Here is a 13507-nt window from a genome sequence, read left to right as displayed (position 1 = left end):
TTTATGAAATTATAATAAAAAGGAAATTCAAAGTTTAATTTTGAAAAGAAAAAAAAATTATATTTTAATCCTGCAATTTTAACTACTTTTCTATTTCCATTCTTTTTCTATTTTTGTCATGTACTTTTAATGACTTTTCCGTTTTTATCCTTTACTAACTTTTTCTGTTAATTAAGCTGACTTGTCATATTTTAGTAGTCCACATCATGGGAAAAGAAGCACATTAATACCATGTGGCATTTTTATGAGTGGAACTGGACCAACCAATTTAATTTCCGATTTAGAGCAACTTAAGTCCACTCACTGGTTCCTCTCCCCTTTTCTTTGGACCGCATATTGTTCGTGTCTTCTTCTCCTCTTCTTTCTTTGACGGTGAAGGCTCATATGCATGCAGTATCAATCTCCTCCACCTCTCCTTTGATATTTTTGATAGACAATGCAGGTGGCTCATCTGTAGAGTCTCGGTCTCCTCCTCCTCTTGCCCTTTGGTTGATGAATGGAATGCTCTCTATCTCTTGATTCTCTTCTCCTTCGAAGCAGCAAAGCCGCTGAACGTTGTCTTCCATGAGCAGCTTAAATGAATTTCACAGATTGTCGAATGTGCAATTTAGGGGTTTCAATTCTTGCTAAACTCTACATTACTGATAAGAGTTCATTTTGTTATCTTGTTGAGGGGAACACATAAATTAATATCGAGAGAGAGAGAGGTTAATTTTGTTGGTTGGTTCAGTCATCGTGCTTAATCTTATACTCGTTAATGTTAATTTTGTTGTTCCTTTCATCAAAAGTTTGAACCGGTAGCTAGAGGTTCGTGCTTCTCGTCAATTGTTTTGATGGGTGTGCTTGAGTGGCTGTTCTCCTTTCATTCCGCGAGAGATTGAATTGGTTGAACCATTGTGCAAGATTGGGTCATGATGTGAGGAGATTGAATTGGTTGTTCTTGGTGTTTCGACAGGTGTTTCAGTGAAGTATGTGCTTGGGGGGTTGTTCTCCTTTTATTAGTGGCGGTTCTCATTTTCGTTTGGTCCATACCGGTCATGTGGCAATATAATTTGGGATGGGACCCACAGTTTTTTGACAACTCATCAATTTCAACAGAAAATGTTACGGAGAAAAATTCTCGAGCACATAGGATAGAAATATAAAAGTTATTGAAGGTATATGATGAAAATAGAAAAAAAAATAAGAAAAATGATGAAAATGGAAAAGTAGTTAAAGTTATTATTTGAAGTGTAATTTTCCCTTTTGAAAAATACGGATATCACAAAACGAGTTTTGAAAAATTTTCAATAAATCATTTAAAATCAATCCAGTATATTTGAGATTATTGTTAAGAAATTGAAATTAATCATTCAAAATTCTTATTTGTTATTAAGAACCATGTTTTTTTTCCCCTTCAAAATGCTAATTCTGTATGATATGAAAACCGTGAAACACATAATAAATAGAACACTAGTTTCTGTTAAATGATGAACACTGTGCGAGCTTTCTTGTAACTAAACTTCTGTTTGCTTTTTACCAAAAGAATTTCTATTAGAAATGAATTTCATTTGTTATTTTTTACTTTTTAATGAGAATACAAAATCCTGCCCACATGACAACGAATCTCGGCCCGTAAGTGAAAGCCCAATCCTGCCCACATTTATTTTTTATGCTTTCCGTTATTAAATTATCCCATAAAAATGCAACTGACAAACAAGTTACCTTGGGAAATATTTCGGCCTCCGGATTATTGTCGGAATTATCTCCAAGAATTTGAATGAATACATAACATGTATCTGTCCTTGTCTATATCCTATCAAATTTGATTATAAAATCTGATTATTTATCATAACGAAGTTTAGATTGTGGGTTATGGAAGGTTTTCGCGGGATAAGTTATCGAGAGTTACAATGCAAATTTGTATAATAACCCTTCATAACCCATCCCCTTTATAACTCTCCTTGACCAGCGATTCAGATAAGCAAATTAGTCTGTAAATATCTAGCTCGGCTCAAGCAAGTCATTAACCTTAATTTAATTAGCAACAACTTATTTTGATCAAACTTATTTGATAAATATAAAAAGATTTGACATATATAACTAAAAAACTCAACTCAAGAGGAACTTAATAATTAAGCCTCTTAATTTTTTGCAATTGCAAATCAGTTACATTCTCAACAGAGAAGAGATAGATGTAGAGAGAAGATGAGCAAGGGATACGGTGGTGGCTTGTTGGCACTGGAAAAGCTCAAGTCAAAGAATTCTGAAAATAAAATTTTAATCCAATTGTTCTGACTATGGTGGTGGAGGGATACTCCCACCAAGACAACAAATTTTTTTTAAATACATCGGTACTTAAAGATCCAAAAGCCTAGTTTCAAACTTAGAGAACAAGCGACAAAAAAATCTATCATGTCTAAAATATTTCCTAAAAGTAATTATTCCAAGATTTGACTAGATACCAAGACAAATAAATGAGCTTAGTTTACCGTGAAATCTTTTCTTTCCCAACTGAAACCGAGCTCATCTTGACCATCACGATCAACCTCCTTAGCTTAAGGAAAGTCTCTGCCATCAACCAATGTTGATGTTGGATTAGTATGCATTGATGTTGCTATATGTTCGAACTGAACATTATATGCAGCAATAGGCCATTCCAATGTTCCAGTTAAGACTGTCCAAACATTAGAACCAGTAAGAGGACATCCTGATGTTCCATTTTGTAATATCCGAACATCCCGAGTTACGAAGTAACTCTTCCTCAGATGGCTCTTATCTTCACCATCCTCTCACCTTTCTTAAAGGATCATTCCTCTCTCTGCATCTCTGAAAACGTCTCTTAAAGTCGTACTCCACTGAGCATCACTTAATACTCAGCATAGAGTGATCTCACACCGACAACAACATTCCATACGATCATAATCGCAACCACACAAATCTGTGTACACCTTTTCATGCACAACTTTAACCTTGACCACGAACATCATCTATGACACTCTGACCTGCATATACGTTAGTCTTACTGGGCTGACTTCTTGCACCTTCATCCATCCACCATTCATCCATCCACCAGGCCACCTGCATGTCTATGGATCTATGGTTGACACGAGCATATGGTGAAACCTCCTGCCTCCATCCAAGTCCTCATTTAGGACTCTAACAAGCCTCTCGCACCGGGAAACTCATACTCTTCTCTGACCAGAACTTTTCTTTGTCTGCATTCTTGTGCCAAGAAAATAGTGTCCCAAGAGTCTTTGTAAAGAGTAAGTGAACTCATCCTCAATACTAGGGAACTGCAGCACTCGTAACTCTAGGATATAGAGTTATTTAGCATGTCTTTTAGCCAAAAATTGTGATCAGTTGTCGAGTTAGTCATGTTTTTAGTCGCGTTTAGGTTAATTTACATCATTAGTTAGATTTTAGAACTAAGTTAGACTTTTGGTTAATTTTAATAACTGATTTGGTTCTATTTTTGTAGGAGGTTGAGCTTGGATCGAGTTCAAGTAATGCTGCAGCACTAGCATGGAAGTTACGGCATAGATAGAGACGAAGATTGGAGGAATCAGTTGAAGTCGTAGCACTCCAGAGGATGTTGTAGCATTGACAGAGATGGGGAATGCAATAAATCAGACAAAGTTGCAGCATAGTTACGGATGCTACAACATTGATAGAGAGCTGTTTGGCGAGTTATAGTTGGAAACCGAAGTCAAAGAAAATCTCCACGTTTATTCTTATGATATTTCTCCATCCTTAATATTTAAAAGGAATATCTTTTGTTTGCAAAGGAAGAAGGCAAAAAGATTACATGGAGATATTAATTGGCAATTTGAGAAGATCTTGAGAATCTTGTGTGGGGAGAATAAAAGGAAATTATGGGCTTCTAAAGGGTCGAACGAATGAAAAGACCAAAAACAAAACGACAGAACAAATAAGAGAGGAAGAGGAGGCGTGTACTTGGGGTGAAGAACGTGGAAGATTTTGAAGACGACTCGAGCCCTAAACGAGCAAAGTTTCTTTTATCTTTTCCTTGTTCTTCATGCTTTTGATCATGTCTTCCTTATACTCTTGGATGATGAACAAAATAGTTATGAGTTAATTTTATTTTGCCTAGAGCTTCAATAGAACCTAGGATTTATTCATAATTCACGGTCTTACTTCCTTGTCTATTGATTGATTGATAACATATCCCATTCTTAACGGATTATGATTGCCTGATCAATAATTAGATCATTGTAGCAACTTCGATGAATTCGGGAGACGGATTTTAGGCTTAGGCTCGAAATAGGATAACCTAATATTAATTCAAGTTGGAAAACGGGATTAATTTGTAAGAGGATTAGGAATAATCAATTGCCTTAGGTAACTAATTAGAATTCAACCTTAATGGGTCTTCACTAGTCAATTGCCTAGGAATAGAGTGGTTGATTTGATACATGCAGATACGTTCTCGTATCTATCGGAAGACATGCGAGAAGATACAAAATCCTATATTAATAATAAAATCAATCAGTCAATACCAACGGAAGTAGGTGATTGGATTAGGAATAGTCTTAGGGGAAGTTGAATGCTTTAGGTGTTTTATTATCATTGAATTTTTACGAAATTGTTAATTTCTTGTTTAAATTTAGTTTTAAACCACTCTCGTGAAAATCAATAGTTTGAATAAAAACTAACTGTTTTAATTTTAGTAATTAGTGAAAGTATAGATCTTTTCTCATGAGAACGATACTTGTATTCATTACATACTACTTGTTTGATACATATACTTGAGTGCTCACTGTTAAATTTATCGCAATAAGCACCTTCTTGGGCATACAAGCTGCCACTATCCTAGCAACGAATGTGGTTGTTCCCATCACTGATGACGATGAATGCCTCGAACCGAGTCCTCTGCTTGGCGTAATCTTCATTACCCCGTCCTTAAGAGAAGGCTGAGAGTGTCCAGGATCGGGTGTCTCTTGGTGGTCAATTAGTGGTGGTGGATCTACTCTAGGGACTGAATCCTTCTCTCAAGAGGTAGCCGATCTAGGTGACTAGGACCCACTTCTCCTCCTCGTAGCACTGGGTGTAGAGACATCAATCACCCGTGCCACCACAATCTACCCTTCCACGTCAGCCGAGGCCCCTCGTTCCCCTGATCGAAGCCTCCACACTTACCTTCAACTCCGTTCGCCATTCATCTCGAAACCTTCGAAATAGCCTAAACCAACCCTCGACAGTGGCTACAAACGGTTTTAATGTTAACTGTAACTGGCTTTGATGCCAAATTGTTAGATGTGCAGCTGTTTTGATACCAAATGTTGGCAGCGAAAACACTGAAGGTAGAGAAATTTGAAAGCAAAATTTTATTCCAACTGTTCCACCTATGGTGATAGGGAGATACTCCCACACACGCTCTGAAACTGAATGCATCGGTATTTAAAGATTCAAAACCCTAGTTACAAACTTAGAGAACAAGCAACCATAAAATCTACCATATCTAATTATTCCCATAACTAAGTACTCCAAGATCTGATTAGATGCCACGCTCAATATATGAGCTTGTTTACCTAGAAATCTTTTATTCCCAACATGGTTCCATTCGCAGTCAAACCTTAAATGATAATAGTTTGACTCGGCTGTGCACACCCGAATTTTAATCTTGTCGGGGCACGCATGCGCGCGCCTAAATGCAGCGCGGCTTGGGTGTGTCCACCTTCCCGGGGACGCGCGACAGACATACGTGAGAAAGAGTCGCCACTACCTGTTTAAAACCCAAAGGTCGAGGGCCGGTGAGTTGCCCGGGTCTAGGGGTACGGGGTACTCCTAAAATGCTAAGGCAATGGTCTGTACGGAACCGAAAATTTCGAATTCGGGGGTTCTATTACGTGTGGGCCTATATCCCACACGCCCTTTCGGTACTCTATCTTGTCTAGACTTGCCATTTTAATTTAATTACTGCTTAATTAAGTTCCGTTCATCTTCACGGTTTAAAAGACTTACTTTATCTTTTGTTTCCCGGGTTATCACGCAATCACATCAAGGGGGAGTCCTAGACATACCACTAGGATCAAAGAATTATACCTTATCCTAGGAGATTCCTGGGATCGATTAGCTCGGAAGATCCCACGACAACCACGGACCTAGGTGGCCTTCAAATCCAGACTCAACCTAAGCCTAGGTAAGTCTCCCCGTCATCTTTGAGCCCCACCGATATTGGCCTAATATCTTCTTGCCTCGCCACCTTTCTTCTCCTCTCGTGAGATATGCAAGAAAACAAGAAGAGAACGAGGAGGAAGAGAAAAAGAGGAAATACAACTCCGAAGGACTCGAGCCAACATGAGACAAGCAAACATCAGAGAAAACAATAGACGATGATGAAACATGAAATTCGAAACAATCCCAAAACCCAAACAAGTTATCCAATATGATCTATTATATATTCATAACATGTGCGAATTAAATGCAAGAGGCAATGATGCTTGACACACGCAGAAATTATCATTTTTCTTTTTCTGCAAAATGTGTATATATATTTATATATATATATGGATTGAAATTATGTTCTGTCCGATGCAATAACAAATTTTTTTATAAAATAAATCAATTTACCAAAAATAATAAGAGAGGCATGATTAATTTAATCCTCTTAGTCTAGAATGAAGAAGCAAAACATCCTGACTCCGAGAAACTGAGAACAAGTTCACTTCGTACTCATCATACGCTCAACGTGTTGCATGCTCAATGAGTTCGAGATTAGCCCCACGTTTAGATTGCGGAACGAAGACATGTGCAAATCGAATAACAACAAAGGTATACATCACGTCCAATCGAATTGAAAAAAAAATTATCAAGTTGCCATCACAATCATATCAGTTCTCCCAAATAGAGAATTTGGTTCATGATTGAAACACGAGGAAACAAAGGCACACAGGATGACAACTCCAATAAGAGGAAGTTATCAATTTTTTTATTTTTGCTGCAAAGCCTTCAAATTAATATTTCCATAAACCAATCCACAACACAAATAAACGAATAGGCTTATCTAATCATCATCCTAGTCAACGAATCAGATCGAAGAAGCAAAGCAACCTAGGCCAGAGATTTAATTGAGCACAAGTGCAATTCGGTGCTCACCGGCTCTGATTTTAATGCATCCGTTTGTAGGCGCGGCCGCGGGACTTCTTCCTCTCGTCTTGCTTGGCCAACTTTGATGTCCGCGAGGAGAAAGGATAGCGCGAGAAAGGACAAAGGCCAAAAAAAAAAGAAAAAAAGAAAAAATGTGTTAGAGCAGAAAAATTAGTTAAGAGACATGGAGACTGACGTAGAGATGGAGGAGACTTAGCTTCGGAGGCGATCATCAACTCGATGGCGAATGGGCAGTTTGGGCGGCAATGTAACGAAGCACAGCGGCAAATAAAAGTAGTAAGGGAGGTGGTGAAGGGGAGACAATGGTGCCGATTGTCGGGCTGGGGATGGCCGTGAGTTGAGGGAGCTGTGGGCGTTGTTGTTTTTTTTTTGGGATCCCGGAATCCCGAGAAAGAAGAGAGGAGAGGAGCTGTGGGAAAAACCAGAGGAGGGAGTTGTGGCGGCTAGGGTTTTTTTCGAGGGAGTCAGCGTTTTTAGGAAATGAGGCAGCTGGAGGAGAGAAGTCAGGGTGCCGTGCTAGCTGTCACCAACAGTCCATGAGCTGATCTGAATATTCCGAATTTTCCTGAATTTCCTATGAACCTTTCGGTCTATCTGATATTTTTCCTTGATCTCTCCATGAGTTGGGAACATCCTCGTAACATTTGAAGATCGTTTTACCTCGGGAAGTTCCCAAAACAATTTTTCTTTGACAGCTGGCCCGAATCGGGAGATTTGGTTATGATCTGTGAGAATATATTCGATTCTGTACTAATCTAGCCAAAAATATCTCCTATTTCTTTTTATTTTATGAATCTTCAGTGAATTATGAATCCAATGACGTTGGCCATACTTGAAAATACGAAGAATTGATTTTTTTATGGATTTTTTCCCTCGACTGACAGAGTCTGTCCCGGTTTAACAGTTTCGGGCATGGTGCGCTAAAAAATTCATAACTCTCTCTCCATATTGAATCTTGGAATGAACGACCCGTCAAATTGAACCTATCTCGATTTCCTAGGTCAAGCATATGGAATTCACCCTTTTAGGTTCAGGATTGACCGTGATATGATGCGTCGAATCCCATTCTCGAGCTGCTGTATTCACTGTTTGGGCACCCCAGCTCCCACGAATTTTATCTTTTTGCTCGAAAGGGCTCTCGACGTGATTTTTGCATTGAAATGTCCCTAACTCACCAAACCTTGATCTAAAAATATCAAATTTAGTTCAAGGATCCACGAAGATAGTCGTTCTCATCGAAGAAAATGATACAGAGACGTGATTTCCCCTTTGTCCACTGCCTTCGATTCGAATATCGATAATTCGTGCCTTATTCTTCGAGATCAATTGTGTGTTCTACAAAATTCCATATATTGCCGTCGCCATTTTTTGTTAGAGTTGTGGAACCTTAGTCGGGAGCCTTGTTGATGTCATATCCTAGAGCCGGTGGACCAAAATGGGGTGCTGACAGCTTGCCCCTCTTTGGTTGCATGCTCGGATAGAGGATGCGGCCAAAGACTATAAGAAGCACCTCGTTTAGTCCTGGCGACCGTTTGACAATTCTCCTCGTTTTTGCTAATATGTGGGCCTGTTGCAAAATAGTAAAAACCATAAATTAGTAAATGCGAACGCATACTTGAAGGACATTAAATACGGACACGAAGTCCTGAAAGCAGTAAATGAGGACACGAAATCCGAAATGGAGTAGATGCGGACACGAAGTCCAGAAAGCAGTAAACGAGGACACGAAGTCCGAAAGTGGTAGATGAGGACACGAAGTCCAAAATGTAGTGGACGCGGACACAAAGTCCGAAATGTAGTAAGTGAGGACACGAAGTCCAAAAATAGTAAATGGGGACACAAAGTCCGGAAAGTAGTAGATGTGGACACGAGGTTCGGAATGCAATAAATGAGGACACGAAGTCCGAAATGCAGTAGATACGGACACGAAGTCCGAAAAGTAGTAAATGCGGACACGAAGTCCGGAAAGCAGTATATGTGGACACGAAGTCCGGAAAGCCGTAAATGTGGACACGAGGTCCGAAATACAAATGGGGACACGAAGTCCGGAAAGCAGTAAATGAGGACACGAAGTCCGAAATGCAGTAGATACGGACACGAAGTCCGAAAAGTAGTAAATGCGGACACGAAGTCCGAAAAGCAGTATATGCGGACACGAAGTCCGGAAAGCCGTAAATGTGGACACGAGGTCCGAAATGCAGTAGGTACGGACACGAAGTCCGGGAAGAAGCAAATGAGGACACGAAGTCCGAAAAGTAGTAAATGCGGACACGAAGTCCGGAAAGCAGTATATGCAGACACGAAGTCCGGAAAGCCGTAAATGTGGACACGAGGTCCGAAATGTAGTAGATGCGGACACGAAGTCCAGGATGCAGTGAATACGGACACGAAGTCCGGAAAGCATTAAATGAAGACACGAAGTCCGAACTGCGGTAGATGCGGACACGAAGTCCGGAAAGAAGTAAATGAGGACACGAAGTCCGAAAAGTAGTAAATGCGGACATGAAGTCCGGAAAGCAGTAAAGATGGACACGGAGTCCGAAAAGCAGTAAAGATGGACATAGAGTCCTAGACACAGAGTCCGAAAAGCAGTAAAGATGGACGCGGAGTCCGAAAAGCAGTAAAGATGTGAACACAGAGTCCTGGACGCAGAGTCCGAAAAGCAGTAAAGATGTGGACACGGAGTCCTAGACGCGGAGTCCGAAAAACAGTAAAGATGGACACGGAGTCCTGGACGCGGAGTCCGAAAAGCAGTAAAGATGGACACGGAGTCCGAAAAGCAGTAAAGATAGACACGGAGTCCTGGATACGCAGTCCGAAAAATAGTAAAGATGGACACGGAGTCCTGGACACAGAGTCCGACAAGCAGTAAAGATGGACACGAAGTCCTGAAAGTAGTAAAGGTGGGCTTGATGCGAAAATGCAGGGAATGCTGAAGCAACGACTAGTGTTAGGGTACGGTGCGGGGCACCAGAAAGAGAGGACTCTGATTCGTCGGATTTGAGTTCAGATTATGTTTATGATGGCACAATGGTAAGCGTTGTTCGTCGCTCGTCGCATGGTTGGGCGTTGTGTGTCTCCTTGAGGGCCATCCGCTCGAATTGGGATTACATCCTGTCGCATGAGGCAGACATGAGTCCGTCAGGGAGAGACAACCTTTCAAGATCTGCATGCTCACACCGGGGATGCTGTTACTTGTGAATGTTGTCGTAGTGAGGCGATGTTGTGGGTCAGGCTGACTCTCGGGACCAAGGCACATCTTGTCTCAGTGGGAAGTGAGGATCGCACATGGCTCTCCCACAAAGATGGGCACCACTTTTCATTAGTCATGTGGATGATGGTGTGCGCTGAATGTGCATGGCTGATGCTACCCCCAAATGTGTTGATCTGCCGGAGGCGGACGTTGCTGCCTGGACAAAGTTGCTTCGTTGGTGCCTTGTCCCTAGGGCGGTGTGTGTTTGATCTGCCGGAAGCCAGCCTCGTCACTGGGGTGGCTGCTCGTTGCTCTGCCGGATGCCGGCCTTGCTGGGATGGTTGTGCTTTGCTAAAGGCCCGCTTTGCCGCCGAGATGGTTGTGCTTTGCTGGAGGCTTGCTTTCCCCTGGGGCGGTTGTGTGTTTGATTCGCTGGAAGCCGACCGTGCTGTTGGATCGATTGTTTGTTACTCTTGCTGGCAGCTGGTCTTGCCGCTGAAGCGATTACTTGCTGGGAATGCCCTGGTCTCGCCACTGGGACTTTTGCTTGCGAGGCGGTTGCTCGTTGCTCCGCCTGGGGCAGTTGCTCGTTCGCCGGTTTGGGTGGTTGTTCATTCGCTGGGGACCAGCGTCTTACGATGCGGGACTCGAGCTCTGGGAGCGCCTACGTACCCTCTTGGACAGGGGATCAGAGTCTGTCGTAGTTCTTGCGATGCTTGTGATACCTGTGATCCTGGCATTACTAGTAGATCATAAGAGAAATACTAACAAGTGATGGACACAGGTAAGCATGAAAATGTTGCAATACGCATACATTCAGTTTCGGGTCGCATGAGCAACCCATGAAGATTTTTGCTTTGACAGTGCAAGTAGGTCCCGTTCTTGGAGGCCTAGATACGAGGCCTCCAAGGGCTCCCGTTAGCCATGCATGGGCATATCGGGGCTGCCTCGACGATGCCCTACCAGCTCTACCGTTTGCTTAACACGCTCGTCAGCTTTGGACCCTTCTCATCGGGGTGTCATAAGGCGACTGCGTTTGTAACCCGTACGGGGATTTTTTCGTCCAGATTTGATCAGACTCGGTCTGAGCATTTCCAGAATGCTATGATTAGACCTCAGAAAGGAATGTCTGGGATTTTGGCTTTGTGGTAGCCTGTTAAAGGGTGGCTGTGACCCATTCTGGAATTATGCAAAGATAAACAGAAAAGAGAAATCTTGGGAGAACGCGTTGCCCCAAGCTAAAATGATACACGAGTTCACGCCTGTAGCGAGATGTACCCTTTTTCCTCTATTCTTCTGTTGTGTAGGCTGTATCAAACTGCTTGGATAGCATGCTCGGTTTGCCCACTGTGCTTGAGGAGGAATTCGCACTGGACGGTTGAGCTGTGTTGGAGGGCTGATCAAGGATCATGTTAGAGTAGATAATCTGGCCACTTCCGTTAAGGATCCCTAGTCCGCACGATGTGTGAGAGACTAGGGGGTCAATTTTATATATCTCTCATTTTGCTCTCCTTTTGCTACGGTTACCCATCTCGGGGCCGCACCTCTCAACCTAAAGGGGAAGAGCTCTCCTTTTGCCACGACCGCCCCAAAGGGTTTCCGGTCTTGCCTCTCTTTTACCCTAACTTTTGCCTAGGTTGCCCCAAAAGGAGTTTTCGACCTAGCGGGCTCGATTCTTTTATCTCTCAAGTTTGCAAGGGCGAAGGTTTCGAAAGATTCAACCTCCGAGTACATTGTTTTCTATTTTCGTCGAGGAGTTGTGTCTGCTGCTCCCCTTTTGTCGGGGTTTGTTGATTTTTCAAGATTGGCGAAGCCGGAATTTTAAATCTCTGCGGTGCCTTGTTTTGTTCATTGGCGGATTTTTCTCGCGTCTTTTCTCTCTCTCTTCATTGGCGGGTTTTTCCCACTTCTTTTTGCTCTGTTTTTTTTTCTTGCAGCTGGGGTTTATTTTGTGCCCCATGTCTTTGTTTGAAACTCCAAGATTTTGCATCGCCGAGGCCGCTTTGGTGTGCTTCGCCTCGTGGAGACTTGTTGTGTGTTACTAGCCCTATTTTGTGAGGACCGGCTTTCTTGGAAGTTTGACTCTCGCGCACTCGGAAGTCGAACTCTGTGTCATTTGCCCTTGCAAGCATTACATGTGAATTTCCCCTATTGTCTAGGAAAAGAAAATGTCAAATTGCCCCATGTGGAATAGGGAACCGAGGTTGTCTCGACGCGAATGTTGAAAGGGAATGCCCCGATCTTCATTTGTTGAAGTGGCCCGTGGTAGGCACCTGATGTGATGTCTCCGATCATCTTTTGTTGTTCTTTACAACGCGTGCCTCTTGGAGAGTGCACGCTGTTGAAGCCACTGGATGTTCAAGGAAGACGGTTGTATCAATGCTGAGTGATTCGCTCGATTGTCCTTGTTTTCGACTTCATAGGGGGGTACCTCATCGTCGGACACCTCTCTTGTCAAAGTATAAGGAAATGGTCCGAGACAAGTTCTCAAGGAAGCGTGAACTCGTGCATTGCTCTTCGCTTGTGGTGAATGTGCCCCTGTGAAGGATGACAAAGAAGACAATGCATGAGGCGATTATGCGGGGAATATGTGGTAAGAAATATGAGGTGGTCCCATAGGAAAATCCCTTTTTGTCCCGCGTGCGACCCATGGGGTGCCACGTGTAGGTGGCATTTGTTTCTGGGAATCTAGTCATCACTACTCTGGAGTGGTTAGACCGTGACTAAAGTCACATAGCATATTTTCCCTAGTTGCGAGTAAGCATGCGCAGTCGTCCTAGGGAAGGCTCGAGGAGTCGCGTCCAATGAGGACAGGTGAGTCGAACAGGTCCAATAGAACTAATAGAGCGTCGCAAAGACTGTCCTAATGCTCCATTGAAGGATTTGTTCATGTCGAGAGCCCATTTGTGGGAATGCATTTAAATTAAAGCAAAAAAGAGTTTAAAGAAGACTGCGTATGTTGCCCCCGTATTTAATCGGCGACCACAACAGAGGTGGATGAGATCCATTCTTTGATCAGAGGCATGATTGTACTGGTATCTCCTGCGATCGAGAGTTGGGTCATGCTCTGCTTGTGGAGCTGTCACTTCCGGTCTTTGCGACGAAAGGATTAGACTTGCTCCTCGGAGTATCGCTTGGATGAATTTGAATCCAAGTCGATTTTGGATTTCAGATGAGCCTGAAAGCAGTAAATGCGAGGTGTCA

General features: G+C 42.5%; 1 long non-coding RNA gene across 1 annotated transcript; it reads right to left on the bottom strand.

The window, feature by feature from the left end:
- Positions 1-4691: 4691 nt before the first annotated feature.
- LOC116209925 lies at positions 4692-7641 on the bottom strand. Its single transcript, XR_004157367.1, has 2 exons — positions 6046-7641; positions 4692-5725 (listed from the first exon to the last, which is right to left on the bottom strand). It is a non-coding gene; the product is annotated as an uncharacterized LOC116209925 (long non-coding RNA).
- Positions 7642-13507: the final 5866 nt, after the last annotated feature.

The sequence above is a fragment of the Punica granatum genome, chromosome 1 (genome assembly GCF_007655135.1).
Source record: "Punica granatum isolate Tunisia-2019 chromosome 1, ASM765513v2, whole genome shotgun sequence".
Classification (NCBI taxonomy): Eukaryota; Viridiplantae; Streptophyta; class Magnoliopsida; order Myrtales; family Lythraceae; genus Punica; species Punica granatum.
The sequence above is the reverse complement of the archived record's forward strand: the minus strand, read 5'-3'. Positions and strand labels throughout refer to the sequence as shown.